Here is a 10,079-nt window from a genome sequence, read left to right as displayed (position 1 = left end):
TAAACGCTGTACTTTTGCTCACCACAACCTGGCTGTGTCAGAAGATTAGCTTTGTTGTGCATCAGGTGGGCAGCCCAAGTTTGGTTAGGTAACAACATTTCACCTGTTAGCCAATGTCCTTTCTCATTTATGTGTTCTCCACGGTGCCTTCTCCAATCCCTGCAGCCAGAAGTGAATCTCCATAATCACCAATCTTATGCCACTTCTTTTATGTATCTCATGTAGGCCTTGACACTTCCTGCCGTGCATTGTAGTTTTGTTTTGTTTTGTTTTGTTTTGTTTTTTGCCCAAACCTGATCATTCTAGTTAAAATGATCTGCCTCTGAAGGACTGGAAGCCAAATGTTTCTTCCTTAAAATACTTTTCGAATGTGTATTAAATGAATATGCATACCCTCTAGAATAGCGTCATTTACTTTATACATTAATTTGTTGAATCCAAGCAAATTTTTGTTTTAGTAATTTTTTCAATTTTATCATTTAGATATTTCAATTTAGTAAATGTTTTTGTCTTGAAGTTACTAGATAGTAGCTGAAGTCAGAATGAAAAAAATCTTTTGCTGAAAAGTCATTCTTTTGCTCTGACAGGACACTGCAGTTATCAATCTTTGAATCCCTGTAAGTAGACATACTTCCTTCCAGGGCTAGGTGGTGATGCTTCCAAATACAGCCTGTAACCTCCAGCAAGCCACTTCACCTTCTTCTGCTTCAGTTTTCTCATTTGTAAATTGCAGAGGAGTATAAGATCAGATGATCCTTTAAGAGACTATCCTTCTCTAAAAACTTCTAGTTTGCCATTTTTAACATGAAAACATTGCACTTGGTGACCTTGACCTTGACATTTCCTTTCTGTGATGTGATTCTTTGTTACCTTCTCTTTCTAGACTACAGAGCGTCCCCATAAGAATAACCAAGTTAATTTTTTAGGCATTGCATCTAGTATTCAAAATTTTCCCAGCCACTTCTGAGAGTTCCCCTAGGGTTTCTCATATGTATTCATCAATAAGTTTCTCTCTACTCCCTAAGGAGTCCATCACAGTTTTGTTTTGTTTTTTTTTAATTCTAGCTACATCTTCAGTTGCTCCTGCTTCTCATTAAGCTACCTGTGCTGTTGTGCTGTTGTTGAAACCGGATTTTTGCGTAGGCTTTCTCATCTTTTAAATTGACTATATTATATCATCTTTAAAATTAACTACATCTCCTCCAATATTTTCATGCAAAACTGGGAGTGACTGAATCCTAGGATAAACATATTTTAGACCACCAAGAGAGACTCCCATTCTATAATAATAAGATAATTTAGATGTACTGTAAGGTGTTTGATTCTTTAAAATAATGTTAATATAGAGCTTATCAAAAGTAATGCTTGTCAGGAATCCTCAAATACAACCAGGATTGAAATGAACTGTTCAGTCATTGCAGTTTGGATGATCCAAATTATTTTGTGAATTACCAGCACTTAGTGTAATTATTGAAAGAATCACACCAGATTGCCTAGCTGGGATACTGTATTAACAGTAGCTTGGAGATGCTCTGCCAGTACAGACACAAACTTGAAATCTGGAAAGAGACTGATGTGCAGAGGCAGAGTTTCTGTTTTGCTTCATTGATTCATGCAAAACAAGAGTTTGAGGTAGACCATTTGTCCAACTGCATACTCCACATTGAGAAAAATTTGGATGAAGGTGAAAGATTAAAACCTTAAGCAAGCTCACTAGAGAGTGGAGCATCTGTAGAAAGGAACAAAGTTACTAAAAACTACTTTGGCTTTGGTGGAACTCCACTTTAGGGAAATTTTCTTTGGATTGTCTCTTTTTCTTGCAATAGGAAAATGGTGGTGTCAGCCACTTGGGAGAAAGTACCTTCCCAGCTGCTGAATGATGAGACCTTGTGAATGAAGCTTCAAGGAGAGGTTAAGGGTGGGGAGACTGTCAACAACTTCCCTCCCCAACTTCTCTTCTGGATAACAGATTCTTCATAGATAATGAACAAATTATTTCCTCAACAGGAAGCTACATGAAATTTAGGGCCAAGACCTTGGCTTGTAATAGAGTGTTAATTTTCCCAGAGGGTCCCATCAGCTTGCTTCCCTGAGAAACTGTGGAGATAGTGGGCAGACAGTGGAGGATTCAGGGTTTTAGGATCCTAGCCCTCTCTCTCTCATTAAAGATCCTACTAACACCTACTACGTGCCTGGCACTGAGCTCAGCACTAGGAAGATGGGGATCTATCCAGGCACAGTCATTGCTTGGAGTTATCACTTGGCTGAAATTCCCAAAGGCTGGACTCCATTCAGGACCCTCACATCCAAGCTTCTTGGAGGGCTCAACTGCAGTAAAAGGTGGGAGATCACCACCTTCTGGAATGTGACTCCTACCCTGTGAGCCAAAGTAGGAATCCTCCTGCTACACAGAAAACCACAGCACCTTACTTTGATGTGCTTGCTGATTTGCTAGGAGATAGAGATTTCAGTCAACTGAAGAACATCCCTAGATTGCAAAAGAGGGCTTTTTTCTTTAGGGAACTATTTTACTTTGAGGTGTTTTCCTTATAAAACTGGATCTCTGTCTTCTCTTTGCCCACTATTCTCCCATGACTTTATCAGCTCCTTGATATTCTGGCTATCAGAGCCCTGTATATTTATATTCTTGCTTCAAGACAGCCGGTGCAACGAGCAAGTCAAGTTGTTAAGCTGTAAGAGAGACGTAAGAGAACATACAGGGACATTATTATAAGAAAGATGAAGCGTTGAGTGATGGTCAGCATTTCTGAGAAATTCCAGGGAGGAAACATTTGGCACCAAGGTGGAAAAAATGACCAGGAGGGAGAGGGTATTTCTATCCCTCACCTAACCTCTCACACCAGCCTCTTCCTATGAGCAGTTCTTGCTGTGCCCATCTTCCCGCTGGAGGGGAAAACATTGAATTAGGTAAAACAGCCGTTCTTTGAGCATCCAAGGTTGTAGAAGTGCTAATAAATGCTGTCCTTGTTACTTTGCATCATCTCCCCCAGGGACTTGTCATTTGTACACTGAGACATTCTGACAGCCATTTGGCACTTGCATTTTGTCATGTTGTAATGGAGTACGTTTCCACTGCATTCAATATTTTTTCACTCCAATTACATGCCATGAATTAAACCCTTGCTATGGTGAAATTTGTCTGAAGCCCTCCCCGGAGCCAAGAGCCGCTGGAGAACCCAGCTCTGATAAGTGCCAGTGGGTCTGTACAGTGCCTTCCTCTCGATTTGAAGAGCAGCTAATTTGATTTGTTCTTTTATTTGAGAGTGAACCAGATCATTTGCATTGTAAATAAAACCATTTCTTGTCTTTATTTCCATCATTTTTGATTGCTTTTGGCTGCTTAACTTGGATAATTTAATCATGGACCATATGAAAGAGAGCAGAGAAGGATTTTAAAGAATTTTAGGAGTGAGCTCAAAGCAAATCTGTGACAGTAACAGATGAGTAAAGCATCTCTGACTTCAGACTTTGTGAGCACTCTACAGCACCTGAGTTACCATTTCTGCTTCTGGTCAGAGGGAAACTGGAAGAGTGGCCTCACAAAATCTATCCCCTGTGTTAAACCCAGGCTTGGTCCTACACATGGGTAAGCATTTCACTGATATCTGGTGTTGGAAGTGGTGGAAGAAAGAGCCACGATGTGAGGGCTATCTCTGCTCCCCTCAGCCAGGAACCCAAGTGAAAGCAGGGAGCACCGAGTGGGACTTGTTTTCTGCAATGATCATTATGGGATAGACAGCAGAGGAAACCGCTCTTGGCAGTCATTGCCTTTTTGCTACAACTTAACAGTTTTGAGAAGGCAGCCATTCTCTTGATCACAAAAAAGGAAATGAACTTAAAATAGCCACAAAAATCACTGTAAGCCTGAATTACTTCTGTTCTACTGACTCATCATTGATTTGGTATTTCCAGGAATTACAGTCACTTCTCCAGCGGCTGGTCCTTGAAGATGAAGCCGTCTCAATTCTCAGGAAGGTCTCAGAGATGTTTTTTGCAAAGTTTCCAGAAAAGATTTTCATTCCTTCTTCGTTTCATGTCTTGGTGATGACTGTGAGCAGCAGGTGCTGGATCCTAAGTCCTATTCAAAACAGTGCAGAGAGCCTTATTCTACTTATGGATAATGTGAAAAATCTCAAAGACAGCTAGCCTGTTCTCGGAAGATACAGTCTAACTCACCTTCTGGTGACTTTTCCAAAAGGCTGGACTGTGCCCACTCCTTGGAGATTCTTTCTGGGAAGGGCAGTGTCCCCAGGCAGAGCTGACTCTGGACAGGCCTGAGGGTCACCCCCTGTGAACTCACCAGGGGATCCCTAGGTCTAACCCTGACAACTTATGGCCAGCTAAACCCATCCTGCTCACCTCCCTTACCCCTTGTGTTCTGATCATCTCACCTTTTTCAATATTTTATCTTCGTCTTGCTCTGAGCTGCCTCTTTTCTCATCCAGATTTCTACAATGTCCTTCTCTTCCTAACATTTCTTCAGTGCTCCCTGGAATTCCATGTCAGTGGGCCAGTTCTCTTAATTCCATGATTATTCCTTTGAACTTCTAGCCTTTACTGAATACTGGCACTTCTCTGAGGACTGCCTACACCCAGAGAGCTTCTCCAAGTAGAGCCTTCCCAATCCTGTGTCCCATGTGCTACAAGCTTGGGACGATGGATCAGCAAGTTCCGCATTTCCCACTGTTTCTGCAGATTATTGTTCTCTTCCCTCATGCAGAGAGCTCCCTCCTCCTCTGAGGCTCACACCAAACATCCGTAAAACCCTGAACACCACTCCCGCTTTAGATGCCAGTGCCTGCTGAGATCACTGTCGCATGTATTATCTCACTGTGAGTATGTTGACTGTTGCATAAATTCGGGGTTCTATCTTTTGTTTAGAAATAAAATTCTTAACCCTTCTGTCCAGCCACAATATTTGGGTGATCTCTCTACATACACACATCCCTTGCTTTGCCATCTCTCTCTGTGTTTACCTCTCTGTTGAGCCCCCTTCTTCCCACAAGCCCGTCTAGTCTACCTCTTTGCAATTCATTAAGTTTCTGCTCAAGTCTTATCTTTCTCATGAAGTGTCCTTAGGCATGCCAGCCCAAAGTGGTTTCTCATCCTGCATATCCATAGTATCTATTGTCTCTGCTGGGTGATCAAAAATAAAACACGTACCATTGTGGCAGTCTCTGATGCTGTGAAACTCCCCGTTGAATTCCCTGCCCTTTCTATTATCTTGCAGATACTGTTTGGCACCAAGCAAGAGGCTCGCATTGTGTTAGTCCATCCTGTTCATCACCACAGGGGGTACACGCGTGAACCCTACAAGAGGCTGGCAAATGGAACTAAACAACAGATTTATAATCACCATCACATATCTGATGGTTAGAAACAGAAAAAAAAAAAAAGAAAACTGACATCAGAACTCTTTCCAAATAGTAATTTAATCACTTCATTGGCACACTTACAAATTTGTTTCATAATTTCAAAATAGACTGCAAATTCATTTTTTAATTGTACTTATAGAGACAAAACCTGCCGAGAATCATAAAGTTTGAGATGTGAAGGACTTCTGCTTCCTACATCCCTCATCTTACAAGAAGGTATTAATGTACGTTATTTTATCAGTCAGTATAACTTTAAGCCAAAAGTTTATGTTTCACGTTTTGTGTGAGGGTCAGTGGAAGAATTTTATTCATTGTAGGTCTATAGGAATGTGGGGTTAATTGAGTCTGCTTCTCAGTACAGATTTCTCGCTGTGGCCGGGGCAAAGAAGTCAGAGCTCTGGAGGGGATCTCCCTAGTGACTCCAAGTTCTGGCCCAGAAATGACATCGGTTGTTTTCCGCTGCAGAAGACAGAGTCACCAGCCAGAACCAAGCCATGACCTACTCTGTCACAAGGGGCCTGAAAGTTCAGTCTTCCATGGCCTAGGAGGTGATGAAATTAGCGAGCAGCACTAATAACTACCATAACTATAGCTAATGTTAGGCCACTAGTGTAATATTTATGTTGATATTATAATATGAGAGTAATTGGAAGGCATTATAATGGGCATGCATTTGGGAGCCAGAACAGCCTAGATTCAAAACTATTCTCCCACTAATTAGCCAAGCCTTCTGTGGCCTGGGGCAACATACTTGACCTCTCTGAACCTCAGTTTTATTAACTGTGAAATGATATTTAACATGGCTGCCTTGAGGATTGAATGAGAGAAATTCTTTTTTTTAATCTAGAACAACTTCTAGCAAATAATAGTTACTTTATATATTTATATTTGTTTCATCTTTTCCCCCTTCTCTACTAATGCTTTACTCACCTTCTTTTAACTTCCTTTTGTCCTTCCTCACTTCCCTTGTGGCTGTGGATTTGTTCTTGCTCTGGGTCTGAAATGTTCAGCCCGTTCCCCTCACCTGTAGGTGAGCACGTTCACTTCAGTGCAGTAACAGTTCTGGGCTCTCATCAGCACTTGTGCCGTATTTATAGACATCCAGGGCTGCACCGTGGTAGGTAGTTTCCTCTTTTTGATCTGCTCCAGCTGTTGGGTCAGTCCCTTTGAACAATTTGTGAATCACTCCTCACCCCATCTTCTCTTGAATTCTGTTGATTTTTCCAGACCATATTGTCTCTCACCACATAAATCCTAAGTCAGGGATAAGAACAACACTTTAAAACTTCATTATCACTCACAGAGTCAAGCATTTTACTTTCTGTTTCCACACAGTATCAGATGCAAAGCAGTTGTTTCATGACATCCATGCTGTATTAGTTTTCTAGGGCTGCCTGCACAATGGACCACCAACTAGCTGCCTGAAACAACTGAAATGTATTGTCTCACATGCCTGCAAGCTGGAAGTCCAAGCTGAAGGAGCTAGCAGGGGTGATGCCTTCCGAGAGCTGTGAGAGGATCAGTTCCATGCCTCTCACCGTGCTTTCCTGGTGGTTTGCTGGCAATGGTTTGCATTCCTGGGCTTGTAGAAGCATCTCCCTGGCCTCTGCCATCATCTGCATACAACATTCTCCTTGTGTATGTGCCTCTGTGTCCAAAGTTCCCCGTTTTATAAGGACACTAGTCACGTTGGATTAGGACCCCCCCCCCATGATGTCATCTTAACTAATTACACCTGCAGTGGCACTATCTCTAAATACCTTCACATTTGTGGAAACAGGGGGATTAAGACTTCAACGTGTAAATTTTGAGGGGATGCAATTTAACACAAAGCATATGGGTTACTGTGATCAAGGTGAATATTTAATGATTTTACAGAGGGAACAGCATGACGTCAATATTTCTGCTATGTCCAAGTTATAATTTTCAAAATGACGAAAACTTGGTACTGATAGGGAGTGAATATTTATCAAAGATTAATTTACTTAATTCATGAGAGAACTAGCAGAATGGTGAAACTTATTCCAAGAGCACTTTGAGGAACAGAAGTTTGTATATTCCTCAGCAAAGATAAGCCAAAATAAGTTTGCCAAATTAAAGACAAAACTGGAAAATGGTCTACAGACAGTCAACTCACAACCTTTGAAATCATCTCTTTCTACCAGACATAAATTGTTTACATCTCTACTGGACAAAAGTCAGAAACTGACATGTAACTTCACAGAGTATGTGCTCTACTCAGTAGCATACAGCTGGTCAAAGCTGCATGCTCACATACTTAAATATTAATTTGGGTGGAGAAATATGCTACGGAAATGACCCTTAGCCATCTTTTTTCCCTTATTTCCATGTTTTGGGTGTGTTTTCTTAATAGTCTTCCCAAGATAATCTGTAAAGATTATTCCTAATAACAAAAATCTGATTTCATAATGTGTCTGATTACTTTCTGCAAGTCAAACAAGAGCTGTTATTTAACTAAAGAAACTTCTTTTTTGATCATTAAATCTAGAGCTAGTTACTAAGGTTGTAAAATTAACTTTTGTCTTGAAATTTCATAAAGAACCCTGGACTCTGAATAGAATTTGAAAATCATCCATTATTTGTTATTTTATCTGTCAGCTAGGAAACTAAGCCCAAGAAATTCTCTCACTAGGTTTCACTTGCACTGTTCATAAATATGGGTGAATTCCTCCCTTTTCAAGGTCTCCAGTATCTGCTAACACACTTGACTAGCAAAGAAATGACCTTTCTTCTTACCTGTAATGCAGGGACTCCATTAATGCACAAAAGCTGTCTGACCAGTTTCCTGGGAGGGCTTTATAGGCATATGTTCCTCATGTGATTTAGAACACTTGTTCTTTAGTCATGGTCTTATCATAAAGGTATTGAGTAAGCTGAATTTTCAAACTTGACTCTCCTAGCATATCTTTGGCTATACAATCAATTTGTCCAATTATATCCTAATAAAAAAGAGGTCAGATTCTTATTGAACCTACACAAATAACTACATTTGCCGTGAAAAGTAGGGACATAGTAAAAACATCTGTTTCTGTATTCAGAGAGGTCAGAAAGGAAGAGATAATACGTAAACAGTGTTTCATTTCAAGCTGCAGAAGCATTTGGTATTAAGTTGAGGCAAAAGGATAGATGAGGAAAAAGGAGAACAGGCTTTCCAGAATACCCAGTAAAATACAGAACATTAAACACAGTATCAATACTATTTCAAGGTAATCATAATTCTGCTTCCCTTCTTGTCAATTCTAGTTAACTTTTTCCATTGGATCTTGGATCAGCAGTTGCTTTCATAGGAAGTCATCTCATTGTGGATTGAGAAGAGTTCTAGAAATCCTCACTTTTCAAATTCAGTCAGAGTTGTCCAAGTCAAGGTAATCTGAAAGCCTGCACTATTATTTTTGCATTAAATTGAGAAGAGGTTTATTCATTTTTTATGTATTTTTACTGAAGTATAATCAGTTTCCAATGTTATGTCAATTTCTGATGTACAGCACAGTACTTCAGTCATATAGAAATATACATATATTCATTTTCATGTTCTTTTCCACCATAAGTTACTACAAGATATTGAATATGGTTCTCTGTGCTATACAGTATAAACATTGTTTATCTATTTTATATATATTAGTATCTGCAGATCTCAAAATTGGAAGTTTGAGGTTTGCTGAAAGCCTGCACTATTAAACCATCAATAATGAAGTGCATTGGTTTGCTAGGGTACTATAACAAAGTACCACAGAATGGATGGCTTAAACACTTGAAATTTACTTCCTTACGGTTCTGGAGACTAGTAGTTCAAAATCAATGCATTGGCAGGTTTGGTTTCATTCTGAAGTCACTCTCTTTGGCTTGTAGATGGCCATTTTCTCCCTTTGTCTTTAAATGGTCTTTCTTCCACGTGTCTGTATCCTCATCTCCTCTTCCTATAAGGACACTGTCGTATTCAATTAGGGCCCACCTATATGACCTTAATTTACCTTAACTATCGTTTTAAAGACTATATCCAAATACAGTTACATTATGAAGTACTAGAGGTTAGAATTTCAACACATAAACTTGGGGGAATACAATTCAGTCCATAACATTAACTGTATCTGGTTTAGTCTTTCCCAAGAAATTCTGAGGTTGCTCTTTATTAACAACAAAATCCATGAGGCAAGCATGAGAGGAAAGTGTAAACAACTTGCTGATGCTAAGACTCAGTGGCTGTTAATTCATTATGGTAATTAATGATATCATAGCAGAGAAGAGCAAAATTCTCTATTAAAGTCAACATTATATACAACTCTTTTTAATGAATTAGATTCACGTTTCCATTGTAGGTAAGAATATTTTACAGACTGACAAGTTTCCAGGGCTTTGCAATGCATCTTACAAAGTGTACAACTAATAAAACATATTTATATTAATAATTGTTTTTCCACACAAAATTAATCTAGACAAAGGTTCTTCTTTTGTTTAACAATTTTTCTCATGAAACACATACAATAATGTTAAGCTAATTAAGAAAAATAAAATATACCAAGAAGCCTAATTATTTTTATCATCTCTTTTTTTATAAGGTGAAAGATAAAGTCTTTATGATTTTCTAATATTCATCTGGAAAATTTCAGACAGTTTTAAGTGTAAAAGACATCTTGATATAGTTTCCTTTTAAATTTAAGACAT

General features: G+C 39.3%; 1 long non-coding RNA gene across 2 annotated transcripts; it reads right to left on the bottom strand.

The window, feature by feature from the left end:
* Positions 1-2,458: 2,458 nt before the first annotated feature.
* LOC123619811 (uncharacterized) lies at positions 2,459-6,872 on the bottom strand. Of its 2 annotated transcripts, none has more exons than XR_006728537.2 (3): positions 6,327-6,872; positions 5,185-5,387; positions 2,459-4,099 (listed from the first exon to the last, which is right to left on the bottom strand). It is a non-coding gene; the product is annotated as an uncharacterized LOC123619811 (long non-coding RNA). The 2 variants fall into 2 exon arrangements; XR_006728536.2 differs by having other exon boundaries at positions 5,185-5,354; positions 6,327-6,865.
* Between the last annotated feature and the right edge of the window lie 3,207 nt (positions 6,873-10,079).

The sequence above is a fragment of the Camelus bactrianus genome, chromosome 8, assembly GCF_048773025.1.
Source record: "Camelus bactrianus isolate YW-2024 breed Bactrian camel chromosome 8, ASM4877302v1, whole genome shotgun sequence".
In the NCBI taxonomy this organism is placed as follows: Eukaryota; Metazoa; Chordata; class Mammalia; order Artiodactyla; family Camelidae; genus Camelus; species Camelus bactrianus.
This window is presented reverse-complemented; position numbering and strand designations above follow the sequence as displayed.